The sequence below is a fragment of the Microcaecilia unicolor genome, chromosome 2 (genome assembly GCF_901765095.1).
Source record: "Microcaecilia unicolor chromosome 2, aMicUni1.1, whole genome shotgun sequence".
In the NCBI taxonomy this organism is placed as follows: Eukaryota; Metazoa; Chordata; class Amphibia; order Gymnophiona; family Siphonopidae; genus Microcaecilia; species Microcaecilia unicolor.
The window spans coordinates 140,683,713-140,702,712 of NC_044032.1; positions in this window are offsets into that span (position 1 = coordinate 140,683,713).

A 19,000-nucleotide genomic window follows, 5' to 3' on the forward strand; every position below is an offset into this window, starting at 1 on the left:
GCATTTAGCCAGGAAACTACTTACCAGAGAGGTATAATCCAAGTCAAAATATTAGATAGACCCTGGGAAACTACGAACAGCAGAAGAGTTATAGAGAGAACACCTCAAGAGAATTACTTGACAAGAGGCCAACAGAGGGACTATCAAACCAACAGGATGGACAGGGAGAGGGAGAGGATGGATGATGAACAATGGATCTGCGTGTGCCGAAAACGCGCCAGCAAAAACTGCCTTTTAAAATTTTTTGCCAAAAATGGACGTGCGGCAAAATCAAAATTGGTGCGTGTCCATTTTGGGTCTGAGACCTTACCGCCAGCCATTGACCTAGCAGTAAAGTCTCATGTGGTAACCGGGTGGTAATGACCTATGCACATCAAATGCCACTTGGCACCCGTCCGATACGCGTGTCTGAAAGTAAAAATTATTTTTCAGTCGTGCATATTGGATGGATGTATTGTCATTATGAATATAGGGGATTATGTTCAGGAAGTCAACCATTTATCAACCGAAGAATCTTTGTCCTCTTCTTCAAAAAACTGCTGGTTCCTGAAGAAGGCGTTGCAGAGGATCCTCTGTACAGCTGAACGCATTGTCCCAGTTCCTGAAGGGCATCCCTCACTCCAACCCAGTAGCAAAAAAAGAGGTTCAAAAGTACACCAACCAATGATTTTGGAAAAGTGTTGCCTTTAATGCTGTGTGCAGTACTGTTTTGCAGAAGGTAGCTTGTTCTCTTCCTGGCTCTTTCACAAGAGGAAAGAGGGGAGACAAACAGAAGAAAAGGCAAATGTAACATACAAACAAAAGAAAACAAGAGGTGAAACAAAGAAGGGAAAGGAAAACCAAGGGAAGCAGTACATTAGTCCATTAGCATAAACGGTCATTGCCAAGAGAAGAAGAATCTATTTAATTTAAACATAAAAGGGAGAAACATAAGGCATGTGGGACCTGAGGATAGCAGACATAAGGACATAACTGCACGTGCAGGACGTCAGAAACAGAACGAAGCCTTGCACAGGAAGAAGAGGACCTCGCCGGTGGGGGTTGGGGTCCTCCGCCAGCAAAGGTAGCCCACGGCGATGGCGGCAGCAGGGGAGGGTTGGCGGCAGGAGGGGGGTCAAGAGGGTCGTCGGCAGGGGGGTCCAGGTCCAAATCTACGGGGGCCCAGGCCCCCGTGGCCCCATGTAGCTACTCCACTGATATATGGCACTTTAAAAATTGGCACCAGTAAAAAATACACCAAGTTGTATTCTATAAATTATGCCTATAGTTAGGCACAGTTTATAGATTATGTCTAATGCCCAACTGCATGACTAAATTTAGATGCAGGAATTTATGCCAAGTAAAACTTGGTGTAAGTGCCTACACCTAAGTTAAGTGTGGAGCGGGTGTATTCTGTAATAGGTGCTCATATTTTTTTAGAAACGCCCATGATCCGCCCGTTCCATGCCCATGGCCATGCCTCCTTTTCCAATCTGCGTCTTAAAATTTACACGCATTACTTTACAGAATATGCTTAGAAAGTTCTGCACGTAAATTAAAATTAACGCCAATTAGTGTCAATAATTGCTTGTTAAGTGGGATTATTGGCACTGATTAGATTGTGAAGATAATTATGTCACGTGCACAATATAGAATATGACCTGATTTGTGCACGCAATTCAAGTCGTACTATATAGAATCCGGGGGTTACTGCCAGTAAAAATGATTACAGATGGCTCCAGCACTATCCAGGATGGTCCAGGAGTAGAGGCTGCACAGAGTGAAAATATTTCTGGATACTGTCCTAAGGGGTCCTTTTACTAAGGTGCGCTGAAAAATGGGCTGTGGTAGCGTAGGAGCATGCTGTGGATGCGCGCAGATCCATTTTTGCAATGCACCTATAAAAAAGGCCTTTTTAAAATTTTGCCAAAAATGGACATGCGGCAAAATAAAAATTGGCTTGCGTCCGTTTTGGGTCTGAGACCTTACCACCAGCCATGGACTTAGAGGTAAGGTCTCTCGCGTTAACTGTGCAGTAATTGCCAATGTATGTCAAGTCAAAGTTACCACCCAATTTTTGCCACACGCCAGAAAATAAAATATATTTTCTGGTGTGCGTAGTGGACCCGCATCAAAAATGAAATTACTGCATAGGCTACATGGTAGCCAAGTAGTAACTCCAAATTGATGCGTGTTGGGAGCACATACAGGCTTATTTTTGAAAGTGATCACCGGCCATCTTCCGACATAAATCGGGAGATAGCCGGCGATCTCTCAAAAGTGGCGAAATCAGTATAATCGAAAGCGGCTTTTTGGACACCATCACTGCTTTCCCGTCACCGCGCCGGTGAAAGTTCAAGGGGGCATGTCGGCGGCGTAGCAAAGGCGGGGCATGGGCGGGCATGGGCATGGCTACCAGATGGCCGGTTTTCGCGGATAATGGAAAAAAAGGCGGCGTTAATCAGTATTTCGCTGGGTTTACTTGGTCCTTTTATTTTCACGACCAAGCCTCAAAAAGGTGCCCCAACTGACCAGATGACCACCGGATGGAATGGGGGATGACCTCCCCATAGTCCCCCAGTGGTCACCAACTCCCTCCCACACTGAAAAAATAAAAATAAAAACCTTTTTTTACCAGCCTGTATGCCAACCTGAAATGTCATACCCAGCTCCCTGACAGCAGTGTGCAAGTCCCTGGAGCAGTTTTAATGGGTGCAGTGCACTTCAGGCAGGCAGACCCACGTCCATCCCCCCCCCCTACCTGTTACACTTGTGGTGGTAAATGTTAAGCCCTCCAAACCCCCCAAAACCCACTGTACCCACATGTAGGTGTCACCCTTCACCCATAAGGGCTATGGTAATGGTGTAGAGTTGTGGGGAGTGGGTTTGGGGGGGCTCAGCACCCAAGGTAAGGGAGCTATGCACCTGGGAGCTATTTGTGTATTTTTTAAATATTTTTAGAAGTGCCCCCTTAGGGTGCCCGGTTGGTGACCTGGCATGTCAGGGGGAACAGTGCACTACAAATGCTGGCTCCTCCCACGACCAAATGCCTTGGATTTCGCCGGGTTTGAGATGGCCGGCATTTTTCCCATTATTGCTGAAAAACAAAACCGGCCATCTCAAACCCGACGAACTCTGGCATTTGGCCGGGCTAAACCGTATTATCGAAAAAAAAGATGGCCGGCCATTTTTTTTCGATAATACGGTTCCAGCCAGCTGTTGCACCGCCGGCGATCTATTTCGCCGGCGACGTTCGATTATGCCCCTCTTAGGCGCCTACTTGGCTTAGTAAAAGTGACCCTAAGTTATCTAGAACCTTACCCAAATAATGGCACTGAACATTGCTGTTATCTAGTATTGTCAGCAGTCACCACCATACCCAGATATCTGGATATTGGCCAGCCCTGAATACACAGCTGAAACTTAAAAGGAACACTGACCACAGAGGTTAAATATTGCCCTGAAATCTGTTAGGCTAAATCAAAATATATTTTTTAAAGTTCTCACTTTTTAGATATATTAAGATTTGATTGTCGTTCACCAGAGATTGGCTGGTTTTCTTTATAAGATGGGATCTGCTTAGAACTTGTAATGTAATTGCGGAATATAACAATGTTTGTAAAGTAATGTAATGTGAGGTCAGCCCCAGCTATAAATATATTACTTAACATAAATTAGTGGCTTTTGTAGGTAAATTTTAGTCAGCATTTAAAAAGGGGAGATTGTTAACACTTTTTGAGGTGTTAATTGATAAAGTAGTTGTTACTGCATTTTGGATTTTGATTAAGAATGAACAAGTTTTGAAAGTTTTGGAACAATGGAAGCTACCAGACTCTGGTAATACTTCTCACCTAGCACAGAAATATATATATATATATACATATATATATATATATATATATTATATATGTGTGTGTGTCTGAGACGTGACTAGAAGATGTGTATGAATTTGGGTTTGTAGGTATTTGTGGAGAACTGGAGACATCTCTTTTCTGATATTTGCTGTTTATGTTTTTCCCCACTGTTTGCCCCTGAGTAGATCAAAAGACTTTGGGTAAATTAAGACGTGTGAGATTTACCAGCCTAGTACTTCATATGTCTAAATATCTAAATATTTCTTTAAATTTCTTTAAATATGTTTCTAGCTTATTTTCTGTTGTAAGTGAAGAATTATGTATGATATAAAGTGATATAAATAATAGGTGCGTATAAAAATAGTCACATGGTTTAAGAAAACTTTATTGGTACAATGTGCTAAGACATTCTTCCTATATATATATAAACCCTGCTCTGAAACTCTGATGTTTACCATTTATTAATGCTTTGTAAAAAGCACTAACAGTAACTTGACCGGGCAAAATATTTTCTTCCATCTACGAATATCTACATAGACTATGTTTCGTACTCTATGCAACCTACTTCTGCTTACATCATTTACATCATCTGATCATAATTTTCTGGGCTCCTGGTGACAAATTATGAGGGAGAGCAGTCATTCTCATGTATGGGATAAAAAAGTGAACTCCGTACATGGATGAAACAGGAATGAGTGAATTCATTTTCTCTCCTGACAATTGAAAGTGAATTTACTAAACAGTTAGACTTTGATGATGTAGTGGATGAGTTTTCACCAAGGAAAGGAAGGCAAAAGCCTCTGTGAAGATACTGTACTGTAGGCCCTATGTCTACATGACCAATAGGCCTTCTATTAATCTGTTAGACAGCAATTACAAATTACATGTTCAACAGCCAGTGAGCTAGATACTTCATATTATATATAATATTAGGTGTATTTTCAAAGCACTTAGACCTACAAGATTGATAAGCACTGTGGTTGCACTTCCTAACAAGGACAGATCACAAGTTTTTGTACCCCTGGGCCAACTAGTACAACAGGGTATATACATGCATACATGGTACTATTCTAAATATTTATGCAGCAACTGGTCCATTAATGATAGCTCCTGCTTTACAGAATTAACCATATCTGCTGTGTTAGCAGTTAAAAGTGCAGTAATGATCTCTGCGTTAACTATAAGGTACAGTCTATGCCCATTCCCTGCTTATATCACACTCCCTAATATGAATTTCCACCTGTGGCAATTAGCACACTAATAGTTATTGAGGTGTTACATTACTTTACATTGCATATTTGTATTCCTCAACTATCTGTACAATTTAATGCTGACCACAAAAGAGACAAGTTAGATAATTCCTAATGAGATAAAAACAGAGTTAAGCACAAAGTTAGGATGACACAAATTTTTGTAGCAAACTGGGTTTCAGAGCTTTCCTAAACGTAGATAGTTTCTCAGCTGATTTATATCAGAGGAGCTTGATATAAGAAGGATGAAAGTAGTAATTTATGCTATTTAAGACATTGAACAGACTTCGGCGGGAGGGGGGTCCAGAGCCGGAGGTGAGGGGGCACATTTTAGCCTTCCCCACTGCCGCCGCCATTGCCAACCCCGCCGCCACCAACAACTTTGCCCCCCCCCCTGCTGACGACCCTCTCGACCCCCCTCCCACCGCCAACCCGCCGTCGCCTACCATTTCTGACAGGGGACCCCCAACCCCCGCCAGCCGAGGTCCTCTTCTTCTCGCAAAAGGCTTCCTTCTGTTTCTGATGTCCTGCCATCTTTCGTTTCGATAATACGGTCGGAGCCGGCCAAATCTCAACGTTTGGGCCTGCTTTAGAGATGGCCGGCATTGGTTTTCAGCGATAATGGAAACTAATGGAGGCCATCTCAAACCCGGTCAAATCCAAGGCATTTGGTCGTGGGAGGAGCCAGCATTTGTAGTGCACTGGTCCCCCTCACATGCCAGGACACCAACCGCGCATCCAGGACTGGTCTTAGGCAGAGGCGACCGAGGCGGCCACATAGGGCCCCGTGCCTAAGGGGGCCCCACACGGCGCGCCTCAACTCTGCCTCGCCTCTCCGACCACCGCCGCTGCTCGCCTGCCCTCCACCCATGTCCAGTGACACGACTCTCCTCGTTCCCCTGCTCCCCCTCCCTCCAGCCACCTGAGCCCCCCTCCCATCTGAGCCCCCCCTGCCTGACCCACCAAACGACCCTCTTCTGCCACCCGACCCGCTGCACCTCACCTGACCCAGCATTTTTAAAAAAATCTACAAGCGGCGGTGCCTCACGTCTGAGTAAAAGAAGAAAAATCGCTTTGTTTGTCGGCCGGTCTTCCCTCATGTCCCACCCTCTGATGTAACTTCCGCAAGGGCGGGACATGAAGGAAGGCAGGGGAGCAGGGGAGCAGGGGAATGAGAAGAGTCACGTCGCTGGACATGGGTGGAGGGCAGGGGGGACGGGGGGTCACTGGACATGGGTGGATGGAGGGGAGGGGGGTTTCTGGACATAGGTGGATGGCAGGGGAGGGCAGGGAGGACAGGAGGGTCACTGGACATGGGTGGATGGAGGGGAGGGGGTTTCTGGACATAGGTGGATGGCAGGGGAGGGCAGGGAGGACAGGAGGGTCACTGGACATGGGTGGATGGAGGGGAGGGGTTTTTCTGGACATAGGTGGATGGCAGGGGCGGGTGGGGAGGACAGGAGGGTCGCTGGACATGGGTGGATGGCAGGGGAGGGGGGTTTCTGGACATAGGTGGATGGCAGGGGAGGGCAGAGGGGACGGGGGGTTGCTGGACATAGATGGATGGCAGGGGGGACAGGAGGGTCACTGGACATGGGTGGATGAAGGAGAGAGAAGAAATGCTGGACATGGATGGAGGCGAGGGAAGATTGAGGAAGGAGATGAAGTGAGGGAAAAGGAAGAGAGGAGAAAAAGTGCACATGGATATAGAAAATAGGCAGAAGCTGGATCCACTGGACAGTCAAGTCTGCGGAGGACCCAGCTTTTACTTATGGATGTAGGGCAAGAAATGAAGAAGAAAGGCGGAAAGTAAAGAAATAAATGGAAAGGAAGCCCTGGAAACGGAGTTAAGAGGACAGATAGCAGCACAATCGGATACTGAGCCAGCATGATCAGAAAAACAAAGTCACCAGACAACAAAGGTAGAAAAAACTATTTTATTCAGGATTTATTAATTGGAATATGTCAGTTTTTGGAAATGTGCATCTGTGATATTTTTCATGTAAGTTTCAATTTTTGTAGTATTGCTGCATGCTGAGTCTGACTTCTTGAGGTAACTTTCCAGTTCAGTATTTTGCCTTCATGTGTTTTTCAGGTGTGATCAAGGAAGGTGCATATTCTGCTAGCGTATAGTTTGCAGCCCTTTTTGTTTTTTTTCCACTAGGTTGTGCACTGGTGTTTTAGAGCCCGATGTAATTACAGTTGCCTTTCTACGCCACGCATAAGGTTGTAGCTCGTCCTGTCCTTGGAATTAGTGCTGTTTATGGTTTGTTAAGGTTATGAGTGTGTTTTTGCACAAGTTTGTGTATGGTGTTTTGCAGTGGAGAGATTGTGTGTTGGCCTTACTAAGGTGCCACCAAACATCAGAAAGGGTGTAGAGCCTAAATCATGACACTCTACCTCTAAAAGGGTGTTTTGTGGCTCTACATGAGAATTGTGATATTATGATCCCTTGCTAGCTTCATATTGTTGACGGTCTGCATTTTCTGTATGGCTGGTATATTGGTTTATAAGGTATTAATTGTGACTATTTTATTTTTACTTATTTTTTTTCTGTGTGTTGTCAGACAATTATGGATGACAGACAGATTCAGAGTCTTCTTGAGTCAGAGAGTTGTGGTATATATTTTAAAACAATTTTAATACCTTGATGGTCTATATGTTTTTATATTGTGCATTATATTTCACACATCACTTTATTTTATTGTATATCTTTTCATTTCATTTGTATTTTATTGCATATATGGGTTACAGAGTAATAGGGGAATTTGAAAGTACTGAATCTTTTCTTAATATTTTTCCTTTATTCTCCTTTTTTATGAGAATTGGAACTACTAATTGTAGTGGACTTGAACTGAATAATTTCTGGGGAGGGGAGGTTTCATGATAGCATTGTGCTTATTATTTCAATCTGCTTTTTTGTACAAGTTTAGCTTCATTTGTCTTTATTTGAAATTTCATAAATAAAAAAATGTTCTAAAAATGGAATAATCTTATCGGTGGGGCGGAGCTAGGGTGGGGCAGGGCTATGGTAGGGCGGGGCTAGGATGGGGCCCCACCAAATTGGCCTGCATAGGGCCCCGCACTTCCTAAGACCGGCCCTGCGGGCACCCTAGGGTGCACTGCAGTGGACTTCAAAAATTGCTCCCAGGTACATACCTCCTTTACCTTGTGTGCTGAGCCCCCCAAATCTCCCCCAAAACTCACTCCCCACAACTGTATACCACTATCACAGCCCTTAGGGGTGAAGGGGGGCACCTACATGTGGGTACAGTGGGTTTTGGGGGGGGTTGGAGGGCTCCCATTTACCACCACAAGTGTAACAGGTAGGGGGGTGGGCCTGGGTCCACCTGCCTGAAGTGCACTGTATCCACAAAAAACTGTTCCAGGGACCTGCTTACTGCTGTCATGGAGCTGGGTATGACATTTCAGGCTGGCAAAAAATGAATTTTAATTTTTTTTTGGGTAGGAGGGGGTTGGTGACCACTGGGGGAGTAAGGGTAGGTCATCATTGATTCCCTCCGGTGGTCATCTGGTCATTTGGGGCACTTCTTGGAGGCTTGGTCCTAAAAATAAATGGACCAAGTGAAGCCGGCCAAGTCCTCATCAGAGCTGACCTTCCATTATCGGCTGAAGTCGGCCATCTCGTAACCACGCCCCCGTCCAGCCTTCCATACCCTGCCGAAATGCCCCCTTTAACTTTGGCTGGCCCTGCAACGGAAAGCAGTTGAAGCCGGCCAAAATCGGCTTTTGATTATACCGATTTGGCCAGCTTCAGGAGATGGCTGGCCATCTCACGATTTGTGTCGGAAGATGGCTGGCCTTCTCGTTCGAAAATTTAGCAGGATAGCCATTTTCAAAACAAAAAAAAAAGTCTATCTTTTTTTTTTTTCAAAAATGGCTATTTGTTAGATGTTTTTGTGCTCTGTACATGTATCTTTTTAGTCCATTTTTGAAAAAAAAAAAAAAAAAAGTCCAAGTGATAAGCCCACAAAAATCAAACCATTGGTATGTAAGCAGAGCCAGCTTTCTTAGTAGACTGGCCACACAGACATCCCAGGAGAGAAATGGGGCACCCTAGAGGCAATGCACTGGACTTCAAATAAATGCTCCCAGGTACACATCTCACCATTCCTCCCTTATCTTGTTTTCTGAACCTCCAAAACCCACCCAAAACCCACTACCCCCAACTGTACATCATTACAATAGCCCTTATTGGTGAAGGGGGCACCTATATGTGGGTACAGTGGGTTTCTGGCAAGTTATGGAAGGCTTACAGTTTCCACCACAAGTGTAACAGGTAGGGGAAGTATGGGTCTGGGTCCACCTGTCTACAGTGTACTACACCCACCACTAGACTACTCCAGGAACCAACATGCTGCTCTAATGATCCTGAGTATTCCATATCAGGCTTGCATAGAGACTGGTAAGTAATGTTTTAAATCACATTTTTTTTGGGGGGGGGGGGGGGTGAGAGAGGGGTCAGTGACCACTGGGGGAGTAAGGGGAGGTCATTTCCTATTCGCACCAGTGATCATCTGATCATTTAGGACACATTATTTGTTATTTGTTATATAAACAGGTCTAGCTCAAAACGTATTAGCTTTAATCCTGAACGGTTTTGTTTTGTTCCAATATCACTGAAAAACGTCCAATTGTTAGGAATGCCCTAAGCTCACCCTTAACACATCCCTGACATGCCCCCTTGTGATTTGAATGCACTACTGATGGACTTCATAGAAAAACATCTAAAAAATTGGTTTTGTCCAAATGCAGATTTATGCCACTTTTTGGATGTTTTTCTCTTTTGAAAATGAGCCCCATGAAAAGCTCGGACCTGTCAAAACCAAGAGAATGGAGGTCCATGGGACCCCTGGACCTCCACCATCACTTCAGCCCTGGTGGCCTAGTGCCACCCCAAGCCCCCCCAAAAGCAACATGAGGACCCCCTGACTCAAGGGCATGGGAGGTTGGAGATCTGGTGGATCTCTAGCCCCCATAACCTCCCACAACCCAAAAAAGCCCTGGTGGCCCAGTGGGCTACAAACCCAACTCCCAACTGGTGGTCTAGTAGTCCACTCTCCCCCTGTACTTCCGTGATGGAGGAGAGAGTAGCACACTCCCTCCTCTTCCAGTGCTGCCTTCAAAATGGTGGCTCTCTACTTTGCCCAGTGCATCCTAGGATGTGCTGGGTGAGGCTTCCCTACCATATGGGGCTGGAAGAAGGAGTGTGCTACTCCCTCCTCTATCTTGGAGGTAAGGGGGGAGAGGGTGCCGCTAGACCTCCAGGTTTGGGGGGTTGGTTTTGCAGACCACTGGCCACCAGGGCTTTTTTTGGGTGTGGGGGGGGGGGGGGGTTATGGGGGCTGGACTTCCGGTGGATCTCCAGCCCCCTGTGCCTTTGAGTCAGGTGGGGGGGGGGAGGGTCGGGGAACTGGAGGTCTGGCAGACCTCCAGCCTCTGTGTCACTGGCTTGGGGGTGGGGGGTTGGGGCTCTTGCGGGGCCCTCATTCCTTCCTAATGCTCTGTAACCCTAATGCCAGCTCCAAGCTGATATAGGGTTTACAGCGGTAGCAGAGCTCTAGTTTAGTGTGCTGCCCATTGAGCATTGGGGAGGAATACAAATGTCCCTGTTTAGCATGATTTGCATGCTAAACATTCAGATCCAGCAAGCGCATTGTAACACGCGTTCACTGTCTCTAATCTTGGGACGCAAACAAAAGCAGGCCCTAGTCTGGCACTAATGGCCTCTAGTGCCTGCGTTTTCTTTTGATCTTCTGGGCAACAGTGTAGTAAATAGGTTGTTAATACTCATAAATAAAATTTAACAGCTAAATAACCCCAAAACAAGTTTCTATAATTTTATCAACACATGAGATAAACTAGTTAAATCATACTTGTGACTGGATGAAAGTTGTGATCAACGTCATATATGGGTTTTTTTTTTAATTGCACAAAGAGGATGCCCTGGTTGTTTTTGTGAAGAGGCAACACAGGGCAGCTTCTTGCCTGAGACCCTGGCCCTCTTTTGTTGTTTTCTAGGTGAAAAGGTGGAGCACTAGACTGTGAAAACATTCTTTTCAGTTCATCTCTTATAGCCAGAACAAGAAGGGCTTTTTGATGGGAAAAGGTGTTGTGAAGGACTTGTTACAAAAAAAAGAGAAGTTTTTATAAATGCATAGAAAGCTGAAAATGCATGAAGTAATCTGAATAAAAGAAATTTGGCAAAGAAGTGACTACATCAATCTGAAGATTTTTAGTTAGAAGCTGGGAAACCTTACAAAATATTTGAATGTGCAGCCTGCAAACAACTCTTATCTAGCTAGCTCATAATACAACAAAGAAATGTTTGTTTATAACAAGTTTTAGTTCATTTTACATATGTTTTTCATCTTATAAAGCATTTACGCAACAAATCCTAAGATTAAATCTGCATATTGTTGGTGATCCATATCGCAAATTGCTTCATACAATTACTACATTCAATTATGTATTTATATATTAGGATTTATATACTGCCTTTTAGAAAAAAAATCACCCAAGGCCTCGTGGCAATTTCATGTGCCTACACTACCGCAGGCTACTTTTTACCGCAGCTTAGTAAAAGGACCCCTTAAAGTCTTAGAAATATTTTCCTGATTTATGTAAAGCAACACAGGATAGAAGGAAGAAATTTCTTCATGCATCCCAGGAGGCTTGTACTCTTGGCATGCAAGTGTTTGTTAAATTTCCTTGTAAATGTATCGTAACATGTTGATTCACATAGATATGTCTTTTTTTGTTTTCCCAATTTCAGATTTTTTGGAGAATAATAAGAGGATCTTGACAGGGAAGGCATAAATAGGGGTCTCTGTGGACGATATATTCCACAGATATACATTATGGATTAATTTGAACTTTTATATAAAGTCTTAGAAAGTATCTTAGTTTATTATGGTGCAAACGGTTCACTATTAGATATTTTTTTCTACATTCATTTGAAATAGAAATTTAGCAGCTGATTTGCTAAGTGATCATGTTCACAGAACAAAATACAAAAATTCAGAGTCAAAACATAACAAGGTCTCCCTTGTTAGGAATGCTATTGAATAAGGAGTCCAAAAAAGTGGCAATGACATGAAGCTGGTTCAATTGAAATGAAGACTGAAATTGGTGGTCATGTCAAACCAAGGTTAACTATTTAATTTGTTCTGCTTATTAAGCTAAGACTTTAAGACTGTGCCACTGCATGGAATGCAATAAAATCATTTTGTAACCATTTACTGCACAACTTAGAATGTAAGAAGACTGTACACTAAAAAGGGTTCCTCACTTACCCACTCAAGACTTTGGAAATCAGTTTTCAATTTATTATTCTCTCTCATGGCATAGTTCAGTAATTATAGTACGTGTGATTATAATTCTCTGCTTAGAAAGGGCTTTTCTGGTCAGTCTATATCCCATTACCTCATTGCCTCAGATGCATTCATTCTGCTCAATATTGTTGGCTATTGCAGGTTAACTACCAAAATCATTTGCCTGAGAAGCGAGATTTAATTGTCTTACAACTACCTCTGTGAGGTATAATAGGGATTACAAGTACCCATTGATTATACTATTGGGTAGAATAAGGCACTCTTATCCTAGTATTTCTCATTCATTTTGTCATCGCATTCTCTTTGAAAGAGACCAAATGGGTCCCAGCAGGTGAAAGCAAAGAAACCTGAAAGCCCCCTTTGATGGATGACAATAGCAGAGCCCCTCTCCACCCCCATTCTGAGAGCTTATAAAACCTTATTAAATCATGCCCTGTTAGATATTGATTAAGAGGGGACTAAACTTAAACCAACAATAGCAGCATGGATCAGAGAACAGTTCTTTCATCAATGGGCACTAAAGACAACTATCCCGCTCTTTTTTCTGTGTTATTTTAATTTTTTCATTATTTGCTTTTTTTTTTAACTATTCTACAAGTCATACAATTATACGAGCTTTTATCTATCATGGATAGCCTGATGGGGTTTTCTACATTTAGAATGTTGTAGAGTGGTATATGAATAAAATCACACTTGAAATATGGGATGCTGAATTTTGTGAAAAATTCAGAGGAATTATCACTATTTCCATTTCATTTATTAGGATTTATTTATCACCTTTTTGAAGGAATTCACTCAAGGTGGTGTACAGCAAGAATAAGTCAAACATAAGCAATAGATAATTACAGCAGTAAAAATATTCAAACAACAGTACAAAGTGTGGCATGGTAAGCTACATTACAATGTTGTATACTAAGATAAAAAAAAGTTTTTCTTTATCTCCTTTATCAATTAGCAAAGCACAACTTTTAGACTAATGTAGACATTAAGGCGGTTAACAAATCCCAATAAATAAATAAATAGATAAATATTTGCTAGACACAGAATTCCCTTCATCATGGCAGATAAAGATAAATTATTTTTAAATGGATGGCTGTTATGATCAAATGAACAAGCAAAACTACAAAAGGGATAATATCAATTAGCAAATAAATAAATAAATAAAAATAAAATACACCATCAAAATATAAAATTTTATTAAAAACAAAACCCAAAAGGGATCAAAATATTGTTTTTTTGTTTACTAATGCATATTACCTATTTCCTTATTTATTGTTTTTTTTAAATTTATTGATTGATTTTGGTCCTTTTAGTGATCTCGCTTGCTTGTTTTTTATGATTTTGTGTGCACAGGTACAATGCCTCTCCATTAGCTCTTTGGCTGCTATCATGATGTTGATACAACGTGAAATTTATTGCACACTAGCATAAGCTTTCTTTTGTCTCAAATCAGTGAGGTATCAATGTTGGAAGCCCATACAGTTATTCACCTTGGTATTTATTTAATTGCTAGCTGATTTTTTTTTCTTTTTAAATAATGCAACAGTAAATTTGTTGAGGAATTCTCCATGTTGTTAAGATTCATAGCTTTTTTCTTTTTCCGACAATTATCTTCAGCTAAACTAGTCTGATTCGGTTGCAAAACATGGTTACGCACTGTTGAAAGGCAAACACTTTGCTCTGAAAACAAACATCTTTGCATATTTAATAACAAGGAATTGAAGGTTATTTTTAATTAAACAGATATAAAATACAATAAATACATGAATTTAACTTATTTACATATGCAGTCTGCAACAGAGTAACACAATATTGGTAGGCAATAGGTTTTCTCCCTTTTGGGGTATATCCTGTGGTGTACCTAGCATATTTTACAGCTTGGGACAGATCATTTTTAAACCCCCCCCCTCTCTGCATCAAAATTTAGGAAGGAGTATTTTATCACTGGCATTGTTTAGAATTGCTGTTGCAAGGTGATAATTTGTGTGTGACCTTTCGCTTAACAGTGTATTCTATAAATCACGCCAAACTTTAGCCTAAGCTCTGGAATACCTTGCCAGTAGACATGCGTAAAGTTGAAACAATGCTTAGTTTTAGAAAACAGTTTAAAATATTTTTATTTTCAAAAGCATTTGAGGAGGTGAGAGGTTTCACGGGTTTGTGAGGTTGAGGAGAAACTACTTTTCTAAGGAAACAATTTTTGTTATTTGTGATTTGTTTTGTTTTTGATCTGAGCTTTGTGATGTATTATATTAGTGTATGTAACTTTTTAATCTGCCAAGAATGCAGGATTGTGCAGGATAGAAATTTGAAATAAATATATAAAAATCAGACTGACGTTTACTCAGTTTTATTATTGTTTTTAAATTCTCGACAGATAGGTTTGCCAGCTTTTGACAGAGGAAAACCCAATACCTGCCTCGCTTCATGCCCCCCTTGCCCCACCCACGACCCATTCTAAGACCCTTGTGACACCTACTGTTGCACTCTTCACCCATCTCACCCTCTACACAACCAATTGTCTCCACTAGGGTTGCCATCTCAGAAGAAAACCTGCCACATGTTCTATGATTATTTCATAAACTTTATATGCCAATTATATTTTTCAAACTTCTTATTGATTTATAAAACTTGTACCACAGCAGAAATTTCAAAGAAGATCCAGAGAAGATCCAGAGGATCCCATAAACCAGGAAGCTCTGCATAACAAGTCAATTGGCTCAATTTAAACAGGCTGCTCAGAAGGCACTGGTGGCTGTGCATTGTAAGCTATTATTGTTCTCATAGAAAGAAGCAGCCTTGGTTAAAATCTGGTGCATCTTACTATACCTTAACAGTAGTAACTCCTAGGACTCAAAGAGCAACAATCTTATCTGTGAAAAGGTAGCACTGTACATATTGCACAAGAGGAGTAAAGGCAACTACTACTACTACTTATCATTTCTAAAGCGCTACTAGACGTACGCAGCGCTGTACACTTGAACATGAAGAGACAGTCCCTGCTCGACAGAGCTTACAATCTAATTAGGACAGACAAACAGGACAAACAAGAGGTAAGGGAATATTAAAGTGAGGATGATAAAATAAGGGTTAGGAGTTAAAAGCAGCATCAAAAAGGTGGGCTTTTAGCTTAGATTTCAAGACGGCCAGAGATGGAGCTTGACGTACCGGCTCAGGAAGTCTATTCCAGGAGAATAGAGGAGGAGAAGGGTGCAGATAAGAGAGATTAACCTAGTGAACGGAGTTCCTGGGGAGGAATGTAGGAAGAGATGAGAGTGGAGAGGTACTGAGGAGCTGCAGAGTGAATGCACTTATAGGCCAATAAGAGGAGTTTGACCTGTATGCGGAAACGGATAGGAAGCCAGTGAAGTGACTTGAGGAGAGGGCTAATATGAACATAATGACACTAGCGGAATATTAGTCGTGCAGCAGAATTTTGAACAGATTGAAGAGGAGAGACGGCTAAGTGGGAGACCTGTGAGAAGCAAGTTGCAACAGTCTAAGCGAGAGGTGATAAGAGTGTGGATGAGGGTTCTGGTAATGTGCTCAGAAAGGAAAGGGCAAATTTTGCTGATATTATAGAGAAAGAAACGACAGGTTTTAGCAGTCTGCTGAATATGTGTAGAGAAGGAGAGGGAGGAGTCGAACATGGCCCCAAGGTTATGAGCTGATGAGACAGGAAGGATGAGAGTGTTATCCACAGAAATAGAGAATGGGGGAGGAGGAGAGGTTGGTTTAGGGGGAAAATGAGAAGCTCAGTTTTGGTCATGATTAGTTTCAGATGGCACTGAGATATCCAGGCAGCAATGTCAGACAGGCAGGCTGATACTTTGGCCTGAATTTCGGCTGAGATTTCTGGTGTGGAGAGGTAGATCTGGCAGTCATCAGCGTAAAGATGATACTGAAAACCATGGGCTGACCACAGACAAAACCAACTCGGAATATTATGCTGAGAAATGCTTTATTGGTTGTACAAAGGACCTGACATGGTCCGTGTTTCGTTGCAGCAAGGCGCTTGCCTCAAGGGTCAGAAAGGGTATTCTAAAAATCGTATAAATGTATCATACATATATGACATGAATATAAAAACATATTATATTTAATTAATAAGTGTACAAAAATAGAAAAATATAAAATATACACCTGAATTTAAACTAAAAACGTTTATATTTTTAGTAAAACAGCTACTTAAATTCAAAATAAAATTTAAAAAACTAAAATAAAATAAAGTTTGTGTTTAAAAGCAGATATATTGGCAGAAAAAACATGTCATATAAACAGCAAACAGGAGAAGCCTCTACTACGCTACGGTAAGTTTTTATGTTCTTTACAAATAAGCTTTTAAATAGCATATACACACACGTGTGTGACATAAACTGTATGTGTAAAAACAAGAAAAAGAAAAGATGAAGGATCCAAGATGGCGACTAGACCAGTAAAGCATTTTTTCTGCTCCTGAAACCCTCTGAAGCGGTCAGACATTAAGAACTTTCCCTGTATGGTATTCTGGGGAAAAGAAAGGGGAAAGCTAAGGTTCTTACCTCCTCAAACCTGGCAACAACCCCTTCTTCACATCAAACTACTTTTGAAAATTTCGGGGTGAGAGCGCTCGGGGAGCAGATGCCCGCTTCGATGGGTTCTGCGTCTTTCGACGCAGACCACAGCATAGAGGGAGTGTCGTTGAGGCCTCCCTCCAACACAGCTCTCCCCGTGAAGTGATTTGGCACCTGTGGGGTCACAGCAGATGGAGGCAATTGGTGAGGAACAGCTTTTGTTTGTTGAGAGAGGAGGACCTACCGGCGCTTCAACCCCGAGCAGTATGGTAACGGAGGGGATGCAGGGAACGCTGCTCACCTCATCTCCTGCTCGGAGCTTAACTCCCAGTGAAAATGGGGGTTTGATAAGACCGGCTGTGGTGATGATGGAGTCGCTAAGGGACGCTATCCAAGGTTTGAACTCTACTTTGCAAACTATTTCTAGCTCCTATAAGGGAGAAATTCTGGAACTAAAACAAACTTATCAAAAACTGTCCAACAGTATTCAGGATCAATCTAATAAAACTATTGTGTTGGAAGGGAAAATTACCCAGTTACATAATGTTACTTCAATGCTCATCATAGAGAGGGATATTCAAGCTCATAAGCTTGAATATCTGGAAAATCAAGGACTTAGAAACAATTTGAGGTTTTTAAACTTTCCAAAATATTTTGGAGAAATATTGGGAATACTGGTGGAGGGCTTTCTGCCCATAGCTAGAGCCCAATACATAACAAGGACTTCAAGATCTTCTAATGTGCAACCTCAGCCTGTGTCTGATTTAAACTTGACTGAATTTTTGGAAAGTTCATTGGAGGTGGTGACAGAATGGACTACTCTCTTGGTGACCTTTGCATTAGAGCCGGACAGAAATAATATTTTCCGCATTTATTTTCGCCATATCAATGCTCTTTTTTGGGGGTCTAAAATTCAGGTCTTTCCAGATTTGGCTAGGGATACACAAAAAAGGAGAGAATTCTTGCTACATAAACCAAGAGTTCTCAACTTAGGTGCACTGTCTGAGTTAAAATTTCCATGTAGATGTCTTGTATCTCTTGATTCTAATAATTATGTTTTCTTTGACCCCAAAAAACTGCTAGAATTTATTAAGTCTAAAGAAAGTGCTAAGGTTCCCTTGGGTATACCCATTAGTTAAAATGCTGTTTATCGGCTGCGAGTATTGTTTTGCCCCCAAATGCTCTAATGATATATGTTTTTTCTTTCTTTTTGCCTAGTATCTGGATCCAATTGTATTGTGGACAACATTAATGGGGAAATATTTCCTTTGTTTTTATTTTTTTATTTCTTCTTGTTTTAATTTACGGATATTGCTCATGCATTTATGTTTGTAATGTAAATGTAAAAAAATAATAAAAATAGAATGAAGAAAAACCCAAGAAAAAAGCACATCAGTGGACTAATATGTAGAGAGATGTATCTTCTCTTTAAAAGCTTATTTGTAAAGAACATAAAAACTTACCGCAGAGTTGTAGAGGCTTCTCTTGTTTGCTGTTTGTGTTCTAGGTTTCCAGGTACGACCATGGCTTTCCAACCTTGGGATTCATCGTAGAGGCGTCTCCTGTTTGCAGTTTGAACACTGTACATATTACACCAGATTTTAAAACACCAATACACTACCTAGTGAGAAAACAGAACAAGTTAGTAATATCTTTCATTCACAAGTAGAGTAATATGATCCAAGATTAAAGAAAAATGACTAAAGAAACTTAAAAGAAAAACCATCAATTTTCCTGTTCAAAAATTTATATCACCTCGAGAAATGCTAAAAATTTACCTTAAAGACATCCTAGGGATTGGGGAAGAAAATATCCCTCTCTTTGAACATGTATATTATCTCCCTACTAAAGGAGATAGTAAGAGAACACCTCAGGATAACCAACCAATAGATGTTTCTGCTTTACTCGAGATGACAGACTTGGAACAGTTAACAACAGCCACCCTGGTAGCTACAGTAGCTTTGCCTCATGATAAACTTTGGATTTTGAGACTTTTCTTCCAAAAGAAA